This window comes from Halichoerus grypus, chromosome 9, assembly GCF_964656455.1.
Source record: "Halichoerus grypus chromosome 9, mHalGry1.hap1.1, whole genome shotgun sequence".
In the NCBI taxonomy this organism is placed as follows: Eukaryota; Metazoa; Chordata; class Mammalia; order Carnivora; family Phocidae; genus Halichoerus; species Halichoerus grypus.
Genome location: NC_135720.1, coordinates 111017471 through 111033723, shown reverse-complemented (window position 1 = coordinate 111033723; position 16253 = coordinate 111017471).

Genomic DNA, 16253 nt, shown 5'->3' with positions numbered 1-16253 from the left:
CCGCATAGTCTTTGTTACAACTATTGGACTTCGCCACTGTACTGTAAAAGCAGCCATAGACAATAAAGAAATGAGTGGGCGTGTCTGTTGTGTTAGTTTCCTGGGGCTGCCATCACAAAATAGCACAGATTGGGTGATTTAAAATAACAAAAATGTATTCTTTCACAGTTCCGGAGGCTAGAAGTGCAAAAGCAAAATGTTAGCAGGGCCCTGCTCCCTCTGAAGGCTCCAGGGCAGAATCCTTTCAGGCTTCTCCTGGCCCTAAGCATTCCTTGGCTTGTGGCAACATAACTCCCCTCTTTACCTCAGTCTTCACATGGCCTCCCCTCTCTGTATCTCTGTATCCTAATCTTCCGCTCCTTTCCTTATAAAGACATCAGTCAGTTTTGATTTAGGGTCCATCCTAATCCAATATGACCTCATCTGAACTAATTACACCTGCAAAAACACTATTTCCAAATAAGGTCACATTCTGAGGTTCTAGGTGGACATGAATTTGGCAGGAGACTATTCAAACCAGTACAGACATGTTCCAAAAAACTTCAGTGACAAAAACAGGTGGTGGGCCAGATTTGGTCCATGGGCCATAATTTGCTGACCTTTGAACCTAAGTTGTTAAACATATGGACAAAGAAATATTTGCAGTATTCTGTTATTATTTTAATATCTGGGTTGGTAGTGACATTACCTCTTTCATTCCTAATACTGGTAATTTGTGCATTTTCTCTTTTGTTCTTTGTCAAACTAGCTATAGGTTTATCAATTTTATGGATCTTTGCAAAGGACCAGATTTTCATTCAATTGATTCTTCTTTATTGTTTTCCTGGTTTCAATTTCATTGATTTCTGCTCTGATCTTTATTATTTACTTCTTCTGCCTACTTTGAGTTTATTTTGCACTGTTTTTCTAGTTTCTTAAGCAAGAAGCTTAGATTGTTAATTTGAGAACTTTTCTGCTTTTTTAATATAAGTAAATAATATTATAAATTTTCGTCTAAGCACTGCTTTAACTGCTCACCATACATTTTGCTATGTTTCGTTTTCATTTTCATTCAGTTCCAAGCATTTTCTCTTTGAGATTTCCTCTTTGTCCATGAATTATTTAGAAGTGTGTTGTTCAATTTCCAAGTGTTTGGAGGCTTTCCAATTATCTTTCTGTTATGGACTTTTAGTTTAATTCGCTATGGCCAGAAAACATCCTTTGAATTCCTTTTTAAAAAATTTGTTAGCACAAATGTTCAACTTTTGGAATTGTCCCACAGATCCATGAATTTCTGTCAAACTTTTCTCAGAAATCTTTTTTTCTGTCTGTTGTTCAAACTGAATTACTATTTACTATCCAAATTCATTCACTCTTCCTCGTTATCTTCACTCTGCTATTGAGCCCATCCAGTGATTTTCTTTTTTTTTTTTTTAAGATTTTATTTACTTATCTGAGAGAGAGAGAGCACAAGCAGAGGGAGCTGCAGAGGGAGAGGGAGAAGGAGATGCCCCACTGAGCAGGGAGCCCAACATGGGGCTCGATCCCAGGACCCTGAGATCATGACCTGAGCTGAAGGCAGATGTTTAACTGACTGAACCACCCAGGTTCCCCATCCAGTGAATTTCTAACTTAGTCATTGTATTTCTCAATTCTAAAATTTCTGTTTGCTTCTTCTTTATATCTTCTATTTCTTTGCTGACACTCTCTAACTTTCCATTCCTTTCAAGAGTGTTCACCCTAACTTCTTGAGGCATGGTTATAATAGCTGCTTCAAAGTCTCTGCCTGATAATCCAACATCTGTGTTATCTTGGGGTTGGTATCTATCGCTTTTCTTTTTCTCTTGTGAGTTAAGGATTTCCTCATCCTTCACATGCCAAGATATTTTGGCTTTTATCCCAGATATTTTGGGTTTGTTTAAATCTTAAGAAGTATATTTGAGTCTTTTTGTTAGCAGGTAACCAATCAAGTTAAGTTTAGGTTGCAAGTTCTGATCTGTCTTCTGTGGGCTGTAGGCCCAATGTCAGTTTAGTTTCCAAAGCTTTTGTAATGCTTTGGTGGACAGTCCCATGGTGTGCCATCCAGTGGTCAGCCTGGGACCTGGTGGTGATCTGTGCTGTAGCTCAGGTCTTAAAGCCTGGAAAAGCTGTTTAGGATCAGATCCAGACATACAAAGCTTGGAGGTAAGGCCTGGAATTCACACACAACTTTATGGGATTACTCTCTTGACCTCCCTCTTCTCTATGATCCACCTGACAATTTCCAGATCCCTGGAGCCTCCCTTCTCAGACCTCCAGACAGAAATTGGGCTTTTAGTTTCCCCACTTGGCTGCATTCTTTCCACTGCTGCCTCTTTGTCCTGGACCAAGTCGTGGGAGGACAAAGAGAAAGAAAATAATAATGGGGATTTGCTTTGTGCTCTTGGGATCACAGCTACTCTGGTGAGAGGTAAGAGTTTCGCTCTCTCGGAGATTTAGGTACCTGCCCTGCTGACTAAATCTGCCATCACTGTGCAGCCATCATCACTGCTACCACAGTATTGCCTGGGAGCCGGGGCCAGAGAAAAGGATAAAAATTTAAAAAGAAAAAAGCCAGGGGATTTCTCCTTCTCTCAATAACCCATAGGGGTCCCCTTTTCCACTCCTTGGTCCAGAAATAGAAAGCTTCTCATGGAGCTCTTTCTGTCCACACCCAATGTGCACTTCTGAGTGTTAGGCTGCCTTTAAGTCCAGGCAATACCAGAGAGAGAAAACTTCTAATTCTTCCTTAATCCACTTGCCACCATTTATTTTTCAGAATCCTCTGGTACCTGCTTCCTGAGTTCAGAATTGATCATTTTATGTCATGGGAGAGACAAGGTAGGGTATGCTTACTCCATCTCCTCAGAACCAGAACCCAGATTTTTATAAAGGAAGAAAAATACAACTCCTTTTGCTGGTGTCTGAAATTACACCATTAGGGAACCCATTACAATGGCAGCCATCTTGTCAGTCTACGTCTAAGGACCATGTTGCGAATAAACTCGCCCAACAACCACCCAAGGCACGAGCTGCCACAAACACATGCTGATGCAAACACCTGTGCCTCTCCCCTTCCCCACTCAGCCCCTTACTCACCCTCCTGTATATTCAGAGGGAAATTTTTCTTCCCCTGGAGACAGAAAGGGAGAATTCTCCCCTGCTACTGATTCTCCATCTCCCTAGATGAAGGCTGGCAGGGCCCTCATGACAGGAGTGGTGGATCCAAGTCAGCACAGTGAGAGCTCCCAGCATTCTCCTGGGGAGGAGGAAGACGAGAGCTGTAAACCTGGCTGAGCCAATGGGGTAGGGCTTGACACCTTGTCATGATTTAATTGCCTCTTTACTTGACTGTCTCTATGGCTGCAGAACTTCTTCAAAGGGGCCAGAGCCTTGTTCCCTGCTTATCTCCAGAGTCCAGCACTGTATCTGGCATGTCAATAAAGGGATGATGAGTGGATGAAAGAGTGAATTAATGAATGAATGAAATTAATATCTAATTCTTTCCCCTTGACCCCTCTTCCCCCACTCCTTTCTTGTCTCTCAGGGGCTAAATCAATTTACCGTTCACTGGGCATCCTCTATGTGCTAGACATTTAACATTCAATATCTCATTTAGTCTCCCTATGGGGGAGGTAGTATCATTCCTCTTCAATTAAAAAATTGAGGTTAAGAAACTTGACTAAATCACATAGCAAGTAAAATAGGAAACCTAGGATTTGAATCCAGGACTATTTCTTCCGTTTGTTCATCATTCTTGCACATTTCCTTGCTTCTCCAATCTCAGCACAACCCCTGAGGCCTAGGCGCCACCACCATCATGGCAAAGACTGTTAATTATCCCCCTCCCAAATTCATTCTCCTCATAGTCCCAATTTCAGCTGGGCACCTGGGGCCTTTAGAATAAAGACCAAATTCTCTAGTCTCCTTTGCAGCTATAGGTGATGAGTATGTAAGTAGAATTGGTATGTGCAACTTCTATGGAGTGTCCTTAGAGGCAGGAGGCACTGCCTTCCCTGTCCCTTCTTGCTTCCTATTGAGCAGTAAGAGGATGTGACTCACTGCTGTCATTCAAGCAGCCATCTGGGATCATGACACAGAAACTACCTACTGAAGATTGCAGAGCGACAATATGGGAGGGGTCTGGGCATCAGTCCTAGACTGATATACTCAGACTTCATTTATGTGAGAGTAATAAATATTCACCGTGATCAAGCCATTTTTGTTTGGGTTTTTCTGTCAATCTGAACTTGATCTTATTTAACACCATCCCTTACTTGGATGAGCACAACAGCCTCTAAATGGCCTTTCTGCTTCTTTCACTGCTACCTAAGCTATCCTACAAAGCACCCTCTTTTTAAAAAGTTTACTTATTTATTTGAGAGAAAGAGAGAGAGAGCAAGGGGAGGGGCAAAGAGAGAGAGAGAGAGGGGGCAGACTCCCCACTGAGCATGGATCCAGACTTGGGGCTCCATCCCAGGACTCTCAGATCTTGACCTGAGCTGAAATCAAGAGTTAGCTGCTTAACCGAGTGAGCCACCCTGGTGGCCCCAAACCACCTCCCCTTTAAACATTACTTTTTTCATGTATTTCCCCAACTCATGATCTTTTTTATTTTTTTAAGATTTTTTATTTATTTATTCATGAGAGACAGAGAGAGAGAGAGACAGAGGCAGAGGGAGAAGCAGGCTCCCCGCGGAGCAGGGAGCCTGATGTGGGACTTGATCCCAGGACCCTGGGATCATGACCTGAGCCGAAGGCAGATGCTTAACCGACTGAGCCACCCAGGCGTCCCCCCAACTCATGATCTTTAAGTGGCTCCCTATTTCCTACTGAAAATAATTCCAGATTCTTTAGCCTGACCTTCAAGGCCCCACTATAAGCTGGATTTATCTTGTCTCACATGTCACTACATGACTTTGTACTAACCAAACTGGTTTTCTTGATGTCTCCATCACTTACTATCTTAGTCAAGGTATGGCAGCTGCTCTAATAACCCTAAAATCCCAGTGGTGTATCACAACCAAGGTTAATTGCCCACTCCTGTCGCAATCTAATGTGATTGGCAGTGGGGGAGGGTAGAGTTCTGCCCCATAGTCATTCAGGGACCCAGGTTCTCCACCATCTTCAAATTGCAATCTCCAAGGTGATCATGCAAGGGGAGGAAAGAGGGTGGAGGATCATGCAGAAGGATTTACGGGAAGCCTAGAAGCAGTGTTCCTTACTTTCATCCACGTTCTGTTGGTCAGGGCTCAGTCACAGGACCCAACTGATCTGTAAGGGAGTCTGTGACCCAAGAGAAATGACACAGCTTTGTGGAATACAGAACATTGCCTCTGTCACACATGCTTTACTCTTTTCAGCTCTGAGCCTTTTCATATATTCTGCATCCTACCTTAATGATTCCCTTCAGTCTCTGCCAAATCCTCCCTATTCCAGGAAGCCATTCTTGATCTCCTCCTTGAAGTCCTCCTTGATTGCTCTCTGCTCTGAATGAATAAACCATGAAATTGCTGAAACATGCAAGTTAGCACAGGGTTGCCTTGGCCTCAGTTTGTTTTATGTGTGCAGGACTGGACAGCATCTGTGGGACCCTGCGGAGTCAAAGGCCATGACTTATATACATATGTTCAAAAATGTTGGAAGTGAACATCATCAGAAATGGTACATATTGAAACCTGATAGGTTGCAATAAGAACACAGCATCATTTCTTTGATATTCTTTCTTTATATGATACATTTTTAAAAGATTTTATTTATTTATTTTAGAGAGAGAAAGAGAGCATGCAAGTGGGGGAGGAGCAGAAGGAGAGAGCGCATCTCAAGCAGACTCTGTGCTGAGCACAGAGACTGACATGGGGCTCAATCCCACGACCCTGAAATCATGACCTAAGCCGAAATCAAGAGTTGGATGCTTAACCAACTGAGGCACCCAGGCACCTCGATATTCTTTCTTGCCAAAGATGCATAACTTGAATCTGATCATGAGGAAACAGACAAATTGAAATTGAGGGACATTGTATAAAATCACTGGCCTGTAATTTTTAACATGTTGAAGTTATAAAAATCAAGGAAAAAGCAGAAAACAGTTTTGGAGTGAAGGAAGCTTCACATGACAGAGACATCACAACTAAATGTAACACATGACTCTGGACGGCATCTATTTTGTTATAAAAGACATTATAGGGACAGTCATGAAAACTTGAATGGGGTCTGAGGATCAGATGGTAGTAATGCATCAGTTTTAACTTCCTGATTTTGGAATGCAGGAGAATGCCCTTGTGTATAAGAAATACTCACTAAATTATTTGGAAGTGATAGGACATTAGGTCTGCAACTCATTCTCCAATAATTCAGAAAATGAATAGTTCTTTGTAGAATACTTCAGTGAGTTTGTTGTTTGAAAATAAAAAATAATGGGTTTGTTGGAGGAAAATGCTGATACATCCATCTCCCAGGATGGGCAAAAGGGCACATGTCCTAGGCAAGCCTCCCGTAGTGCCCTGTGCCGGTCCCACTGGTCTCAGCAATAAGTACTGCTACTGTGGCTCCTACAGCCATTTCCCCTCCTCCTTCTCTCAGAGAACCCCGATTTTGTTGGGGCTCAGCAGTGTGCCCAGCCTCAGGAGATGAGTCACTGGTCCAGGCCACACCCCACTCCTCTTTGTCAGACACTGAAGGTTCTTGTTCCAGGTAATGATGTACTAGGTCTTTCACATGAACCCTCCTTCTAAAAACAATCAAAAATATTGGGCTAATATATTTTAAGAAATTAACTTAAAAGCTTCAAACAAGGGGGTGCCTGGGTGGCTCAGTTGGTCGAGCATCTGTCTTTGGCTCAGGTCATGATCCAGGAGTCCTGAGATCCAGCTCTGTGTCATAGGGGATCCCTGCTCAGCGAGGAGTCTGCTTCTCCCCCTCTCTCTTTGCCCCTCCCCCCCACTTGTGCTCGCTCCACTTGCTCTCTTTCTCTCTCAAATAAATAAATAAAATCTTTAAAAAAAATCTTCAAAAAAAAATGAAAAGGTAGCAGGAAATACGAAGCTAATTTTGAGATGAAAGCTTATAACTAGAGAGGTAAGCACCAAAGCTGCTTATCCTGAGGTTATTTGCAGACACTGCTCACTTGGGCTTCAGTTCAGGGGACACTTGAGACGAGGGGTACAGAAGTCAAGGTCAAGATCTTCCAGGGGACTCTCCCCACATCAAGTTGGTGCCCAAAAGGGTATGCCCTTGGGGTAATGGTGCCAGGAATTGGCTTTCCCAATGCAGCTGGGGTGACTGTATGACTCAGTTCTTGCTAATGAGACATAGGGAAAATCTGCTGGGCAGTTTCTGGAAAGAATTTCCTCCCCAGTGAAAGGAAAGAGGGTGTGAGGGGATTCCCTTCTTCTCTTTCCTTCCATGTAGCTCCGGATGCTGTCTTGGGATGCTGTGATGTAGTGCTCTGGCAGCCATCTTGTGACCATGAGGCTATGAACATGCTGAAGGCCGCAGAACAGAGGGACCTGTGAAGAGCCCAGTCATTGACCAACCCAGGAAGCACCCACTTCAGACTTTTTGCTGGAAAACCATGTAAAGCCACTTTGAGTCTCATATTCTATTCCATCTAGTGGCATTCTCTTAACTGAGAAAAACCACAATTGTAAGGCAAGGGGTTTGCCTACTCTCACCTCTATCACTCACCCATCCTCAGAGTCACAGGGGCAGCCTGTCTGTGAATTCACTGGGTTCGCAGGCAGAACAAGGAAGGTCAGAGAAGAGTATGACCTCAAGCCCCTCACCGCCATGGGCTCAGAAAGTTCACAGCTGTTTATACTCCTCCCTTGTCTCCTCTGTCGCAGGTTAATGACTTTCAGGGTTAAGAGGGGGATCCCAGTCCCAGTTTCTGTTCCACCTCCCTGCGAGGATTTGAACACATCTCTGGGGCTCATCTGTTTCCTTTGTGAAGTGGGGAGATTGATCCCTGCTATACCTGTGCTGACATTACCATTCACTGAGAAAACCCCTTATCTTGCTTAAGCCTCTTACCCCTTGCTGGTGTCTTACATACTTTAGCACCTTTACTTTAATCCCCAGAACATCTACTCCCAGGAGATGGATGTTCTTAATATCCATTTTAAAGACATGGAAACGGAGATTCATTGTGCTTAAGTGACTTGCCAAAATCACACAGCTCATAGGTGACTTAATTGAGATGGGTCCAACTCCATCTTATTGCCTTTTCTAAACCACCCACCCTCATTATGATGGGCAACTTCAGGGCTGTAGAAGTACATCTGGGCAGGGGCAATCAGGGAAGACTTCCTGGAAGAGGTAGTGATGGCCAGCCCTTGAAGGCTGGGGAGGAATTAGAGACACATGGAATGTCAAACACCCTAGAGGGAACTGAGCCTCAGAGCTTGGGAGAGAGGGACTGTAAGGGAGATGGGGATGAGGGTATAGATAGGAGGCCAATGGATATAGTTGTGAAGGAGGGAGAATACAGCCTGGGGTTAAGCACCTAAATTCAAGAGCCAGAGGGCTGGATTGCCTCCCAGCCCTGCTACCTATCAGGTGTATGACTCAGGGCAAGTTTTTAAATTTCCCTGTGTCTTAGTTTTCCCATCGGTAAAATAGGTATGATAATAGCACATACTTTATTGGCCTTAGCTACAACGATGTCCAGTACTTGATGAGTATTATGATCATAGCCTTCCTTCTTTGTAGCTCTCCCCACCCCCACCCTGCCACCTACAGATTTGTTTGGCCACTCTGGGGTGCCCCGGAGAGTTCCGGGGCATGCCCTATCCCTCAAGGCCTTGATCTTTCTGCTCAAGATGCCCACTGCCCCTAGAATTCCACCCACTTGGGCTTCCTCTGACCCAACCCACCTCCCCCCTCCTCTCTTCTATGTGGGGGAATGAGAGAGATAAGAACCAGCAGCTTCAATTAAAACCGAGTCGCTTGAACAATAATGGAAAAGTAATTGAGCTAAATTGAAATGTAATTGGAAAAAAAAAAATCCTGGCTTAACATGGATTTAGAAACCAGGCTGGGGGCAGGGGCCTCTCCATTCTCCAGCCTCCAAATCTCCTTATCTTTTCGCCATCCTTCAGGGGGCCCCATCACCTCTTAGTCCAGAGTCCCCAGCAACCACTCCTCTTCCTCCCGCTCCTCCCCCCACCCAAGGTTTTCCTAGACAGTGCTTCTCAATAAGGGGCAATTTGACACACACACGCACATAAACGCCAGTGTCTGGAGACATCTTTGGTTATCACAACTAGCAGGGTGGGATGTTACTGGGTTAGAGACAGCTGGGACGCAATGGACAGGACAGCCCCCCACAGCCAAGGATTGTCTTGCCCAAAATGTTAATAGTACTAAGGCTGAGAAAGCCTGCCCTCCTCTAACTATCCACCGAGGCCCCCAGCCCTCCACTAAGGGGTCTCTAGTTGTCTCTTCCCCTCTCCATCATCAATCAGGGAGACATCCCCTTCTATACGTGTCCCCTGTAAACCCCAAGATCTCAACCCTCAGCAGAGAGAAGGGCAGATTGGACAATTGCTTTCTGGAAGCCACCTACCACACTCCTTCCAGGAGAATTCACCCTCACTTCCTTCCTCTCCTCCCCCACTCCCCCTCTCCCCTTCCTCCTCTCTGCTCCCTGGCTCCCATTCCCTTGCACGGGCCCACTTGAAGGCCAAGGAGCGGGCAGGATGGCCTTTCAAAGCTTCTTGCCATCCCCATCACTCCAAAAGACCTCCAAAGCCAGTCCTCGGAGAGACCCAACACACATTAGGATGTAGAAGTGTCCTTAAAGATCATCTTGACAAGCAGAAACAGGCCAGGAAGGGGAGGGCGTGCTCAGGGGGCTGGTTGGCGCAGAGCTGGGGCCACCCCAGTCACCAGGCTTCCAGCTCACGCCCCAGCCACTGTGCTCGGGAGAGAGGAGCTTCTCCTCCTCCTCACGCCCCCTGCCCCTCTGTCCACACCTGAGAGCGGACCTGCTGCCCACAGAAGGCAGGCCTGGCCCCCCTCCACCTCTCTCTTCCCTCCCATCTCTCCCCCCACCTTTTTCGCCCGCCCGCCCTCCTTCCCTTCCTGCTCGGTATGTGACTCCAGTGGGGTGGGGACTGGGGGGGCCGGGAGGTGAGCGGGAGGTGCCTGTTTGGGCTCCCGATAAACTCAGGAGTCAGTCGGCGTGAAATGAAGAAATATGGCTCCCGGTAAATATTTATTTTCTATCAGGAATTAGCAAACCAAATGTAATTAAAAACAACTCTGTGTGTGCCTTCTCCACTCCCACCCCCAACCCCAAGTCTAGAAAATGACATCTCGGAATAGTGAATCATGAACACTGTGCCCTAATTAGCAGGCCGCCCCTGCTGCTGAGGCCGCCTCCCTCTGACTCCCCAGGAAGTGGCTGGGACCCCACAGGGGTCCAAGCCATTGAGACCTCTGCAGATCCCCTGGCTCCTCTGGCCCCCCACCCAGGTCTGAAGAACAACAGTCCTGAGCCAGACACAATAAGGGTAGAGGGGAAGTGAAACCAACCTCTCTTCAGGGCGTCTGATGAGGGAGGTAGAAGCCCGCCCCGCCCCCCCTTCTGCCTGGCTACCATCCGTGCCTGTGTGGAGGCAGCTGGGGTTGCCGACTCAGAAAACAGCTTTGGGAAATCAGCTGAACTCGATTCCCTCACTTTCTAGCTGCATGACCTTGGACAAGTCCCTTTGATGTTCTGAGCCTCAGGTTCCCCATTTGTAAAATGGTGATTGCAAGGCTTACCTTGTAGATCCATCAGATCTGTAGTGAGCCCTTACTGTGTGCAAGGCAGAGGCTGTGGGGATGGAGCAGGAAGTCGGAGAGTCTGCTCTCAGGACTCACCTTCTACAGGAGTGCTAAAGGTACACAGAGGTGTTGCCTTACCTGTCCAGCGTGTTCTCTCCCACAGACTCCATCGAGCATCCACGCTGAATGAATGAGCACTTACTGTGTGCCGGGCACTGTGTTAGGCGCTCGTCCTCCAGGGTGGCTCGGCCAGATAGAAACCTCACTTCCAAGTCTAAGCCCTGTGCTGCCTGGGGATCGGGTGCAGGGAGGGCGGAGACCCCAACTCCCACTGCTTTGTCCCTCCCCTTAGCCCAGGCTGGGGGTTGCTGTGCTCAATAAATGTTTGAGACCCACCTTCCAGAAATGCTCTTTACCTCTCGTCAGCATGTCTGTTTAAAATTCACAATGTCACATGTGAAAAGATGCTCAACATCACTCATCCTCAGGGACTTGCAAATCAAAACCACAATGAGATACCACCTCACACCTGTCAGAACGGCTAGTCTCAAAAAGACAAGAAACAACAAGTGTTGGCGAGGATGTGGAGAAAAGGGAACCTTTGTGCGCGATTGGTGGGACTGTAAATTGGTGCATCTGCTCTGCAAAACAGAAATAGAGGAAAGCAGAGCTCCCTCAAAAAATTAAAAATAGAACTACCATATGATCCAGTGATTCCACTACTGGGTATTTACCCAAAGACAAGAAAAACACTAACTCAAAAGGATACATGCACCTCTATGTTTATTGCAGCATTATTTACAATAGCCAAGATATGGAAGCAACCCAAGTATCTATCAATAGGTGAATGGATAAAGAAGATGTGGTGTACGTACACACACACACACACACACACACACACACACACACGCACACACTGGAATATTACTCAGCCATAAAAAAGGATGAGCTCTTGCCATTTGTGACAACATGGATGGACCTAGAAGGTATTATGCTAAGTGAAATAAGTCAGAGAAAGACAGACACCATATGATTCATATGTTCTAAGAAACAAAGCAAGCAAGCAAACAAACAAAAAAAGAAGAAACAGACCCATACATACAGAGAACAAACAGGTGGTTGCCAGAGCAGGGGGGCGGGGATGAGCAAAAGGGTGAAGGGGAGCAGGTGAAAAAGGCTTCCATTTATGGAATGAATGTCACAGGGAGGAAAGGCACAGCCTAGGGAATATAGTCAAGGGTCTTGTACTAAGGATGTATGGTGACAGACGGCAGCTACCCTTGTGGTGAGCACAACGTAACTTAGAGACTTCTGGAATTCCTGTGCGGCACACCTGAAACTAATATAACACTGTGTGTCAACTAGACTTCAATTAAAAATTTTAAAACTTCTTGTGAAAAAAAATAAGGCCATTTTAACCTGAAAAACAATTCATAATATTCTCCTGCCAGTCCTGCTCACAGGGTTTCTGCAGCCCACCTTTCTGACCTGAGCCGAACAGCCCTCTGACTTGGCCAATGAAACAGACGCTGTTGAGCCCACCCATGTCCCCTCACCCTTACCCACTTGCAATGCAGTGGCCCGAACTTCCAACTGCCAGCACCTGAGCCTTTTTGCCTGCATGCCCTCTTTGGAGCCGTCCAGACTGTCCTACTATGCTGGCAACTGCCACCTCCTCTAAGAAGCCTACCTTGATTGCCGGTGCCTTCTCAACTCTGCCCCCTGGATCCGGCTTCCTTCAGCCCTGTGTAAACTCTGCTTTGGACACTTGGCACAGACCGCCTGGTATTACAATCGCTTCACATGTCCAAGCTTTAGCTTATATGGATTGGATCATCCTCCCTCCCCAACTTGTGCCACCAAAAGTTTGGAGTTCAAGTTCTGCCTCTCTCACTTAACAGCTACGTAACTTGAGGCAAGTTATCTAACTTCTCTGACCTTCAGGTTCCTCATCTGTATATCCCAGATGATAATGCTAGAACCTAACCTCATGCTTGTTTCAAGAGATAAAGGAGATGAGATAAACTATTTGCCAAGATGCTGGGTAGGAGACAGCTGTGTCCCCAGAACTGATAACTGTTATATGGCCTTCCCAGCCCCTGGCCTCCCTCTGGGATTAGCAACCCTCTTCTTCTGGGGAACTGCCCACACCTATCCAGCTCTGTGGTCCTAGCTGAGGGCGTTTATCATGCCCTCTCCGTCTTCGGCTGTGGGTGAGCAGTTGAGGAGTGAGACGGTGCTCAAAGCTGGGCCAGAATTCTTCCCTGGGATTCTGCCAACGGAGCTGGGAGAGGTTCAGCTCCTCCTGGCAGAAATGCCATGGGACACGAGGCAGAGCCATGGTGCCCGCCATGTGGAGGCTCAGAGAGACTCCGGTCAACAGGCAGAGGAGTACAGGCCAGAGGGAAATGAGAGAATTTGTGGCAGTGTATTTGAGTCCTGGGTTCCAGTCGTCCCCAAGGCTCTCGTCTGCCTGTACTTTGATTATGAGAGATATTCCACAACCTTCCCACAAATCCCCTCACCCCCATTTTGTTTTTGCCTTAGTTCAATCATTTAAGCTGGTTTCTGTCCTGTGCTCCCCGTCAAGTCCTGGCCAATGCAGAAGACCCAGGAAACCGTCTTTCCTCCATCTGCGGATGACAGAAGGCACTGGACTTCCTGGATGGAGAAGGGGACATGAGGAGGCTTTGGAGCCTCTCCTAAGGGAGCTTCCTGTTTTCTTTCCCCACAAAGAATATAATGAAAAGAAACCGCAGCCCCAAAGAGGGCAATTAGTGATCAAGAACTTCCCAGTGCCAGAATCATGAGGCTCTTCGAAGCTGGGAGGGTTTATACCCACGATGTGTTGAGTTAGTGGAGCGCTGCCTGGGGGAGGGGGCTGGTCGTGATGCCCTCCGGAGCCCTGAGGCCTCAGGTGGGGCTCAGTTGCCCCTTTCTACCCACTGGCTACATCCAGGTGGCTGGGGGAGTACTTTGAGGAGGTCAGAGGGCAAGGCAGGGGGGCCTCCGTAGAGCCAGCCGAGGTGCGGGGGCTGCTGGCTTCCTGTCTGGGTATCGTTTTACTCCATCCTTCAGACTGCTCAAGGAAAATTGCTTTCCTAATTGGCTCTTCTTTCAAACAAGCTGTAATGAGGCTAAGCTTCATTCCAAGGGTGCTTAGCCACCTTCTGGCATCACTGGATGTCATCTGTGGCTCCTGCCATAGTCACTGTCATGTCACAGGGGCTGGGAGGCAAGGGGGGGACAGCCAGGAGCCTTGCCCTCCGCTGGTCTCAGCCACCCAGACAGCTGCTCTGAGCCTGAGAGAGTGCAGGGAACAGGGAGCCTTGCCCGCAGGGCATCCCGGTCTGAGGCCCGGGACAGAAGCCCTTTAGAAGCCTCCAGAATTACAAGGAAATACAGCTCCTTCCCCGGTTCATTCCTCTAATCAACAAATACTTAGTGAGCAACTATTATCTGTCAAGCTCTGTTTCTAGCCCTGGACCGGAGACACAGCAGTGAACAGAAAGAACAGACGGGGGTCCTTGCCCTCAGGGAGCTCACAGTCTAGGAGGAAGGAACCACCACCCACCTCCCCCCAGCCCCAGCCCCCAGCCCCAAGCTTCCAGTCTGGAGGTGAGACCGGGGCTGCCTTGCAGGAGAGGCTGGGTAAAATTAAACTCCTATAACAGAGAATCCAAAGTGTAAAGAAGAGGAGTATAACTTTCTCAATGAATTCTGGGGGGGCGAGCCGTTCTCATCACCAAAAGGTGATGATGCAGAGACTGGCTCCTTTTATTCCTCCAGGGAGAAAGACAGCCCCACTGTCCTCCAGGCTGTGGCCCGGAGTGGCCTCCATCACTTCCCCCTGCCTCCCGAGGGAGAAAGCTTGGTCGTGTGGCACACCTGGACGCAGGAGGCAAAGCAACAGAGTGCTGGGGCAGCCAAGCGCTGCTGAGCCGCGCCCCCATCCCCATGATGAAGGGAGGATGCATTTGAGTTGTCAGCTAGCAATCTACTCGGGTGTGAGACTCCATTTCCCCTGCTATTCAACAAGGCAATCAGCATCTAGAGCCAAGAACCCTGTCCCCTTGCTCTGTCCCCACACCTGGCATAGCGCTGTGCACCTAAAATACCTCTCCGTTCCCTATGTCGATTCAGAAATAAAAAGCTGGTATTATCAGTGATCTACTGATAAAACAAGGACCATTTTATTCACCCCCAATCCTGGGGGTCAGTGATTTGGGCTGGGTTCTTGTCTGGGACCCCTCAGGTGGCAGCGGTCAGGAAGGGTTAAGATGAATTCACACACATGTCTGGAGGTCAGTGCTGGCTGTTGGCTGGAGCTCATGTCTCCAGTGTCTAGGAGGAGAGCCCATTCCGCCACATGGCAGTCTCAGGCCAGCAAGAATGTGCCAACGGAAGTTGCAATGCCCTTGAGGTGTAGGCTTGGCAATCACTTCCGCTCTATTCTGCTGGTCAAAGCCAGCCCAGATTTGAGGGCTGGGGAAGTAGACTCCATCTCTTGGTGGGAAGAGTTGCAAAGAATGTGTGGCCATTTAAAATCTGTCATATGGTTAAGGTGACCTATCATTACGTAACAAACCACCCCAAAACTTAGTGCCAATTGCACCCCATATCTGTTCCCACTTTCACATATATATAATTTATAGCTAGGCACGTGGCATGTTAGAATGAAGCATGCATTTTCCAGCCTTGCTTATAGCTGGGAGTGGTCATATAACTAAGTTCTGGCCAATAAGATGTGAACAAAAGTGTGGGGTAAGTAACTTCCAGATCATATCTTTAAAAGAGAGAACCGGGGGGCACCTGGGTGGCTCAGTCATTGAGCGTCTGCCTTCGGCTCAGGTCATGATCCCAGGGTCCTGGGATCGAGCCCTGCATCGGGCTCCCTGCTCGGCGGGAAGCCTGCTTCTCCCTCTCTCACTCCCCCTGCCTGTGTTCCCTCTCTCACTGTGTCTCTCTCTGTCAAATAAATAAATAAAATCTTTAAAAAATAAAAATAAAAGAGAGAACCAGGCCCTCTCTTGCCTTTTCCCCTTCCCTCCTGCTGAGATGTGATGTGGTGGGGACATGTTGGAGCATGTGGACAAGAGAACAGCCCAGGAGTGGTGAAGCCACAAGCTAGCAGGATCCTGGGCCCCTGACATCTTGGCACTGCCCTTGACCACTTACTTATATTCAGACTGTTATGTGAGAAAGAAAGAAATTTCCTATTTAATTTAGCAACTCTCATGCGGGGTTTTTGTCAGAACATCTGAACCTCTATTCTATCAATACAGCAAGAAGTTGAATATATACATGCATGAGTAAATTCATGAGTAAGTGAATGATGAGTTGAGTGAATGTCTAAACTGTTACTGTTATGGTGACAGCAAAAATACCCCATAATACCTCACTGATAAAGCTTGCACTGTTTCTATGAAATTTATTAACTCGATGAGAAGTGTAGAGAAGTGTGGTTTCAGGCTTGATTCAACAGC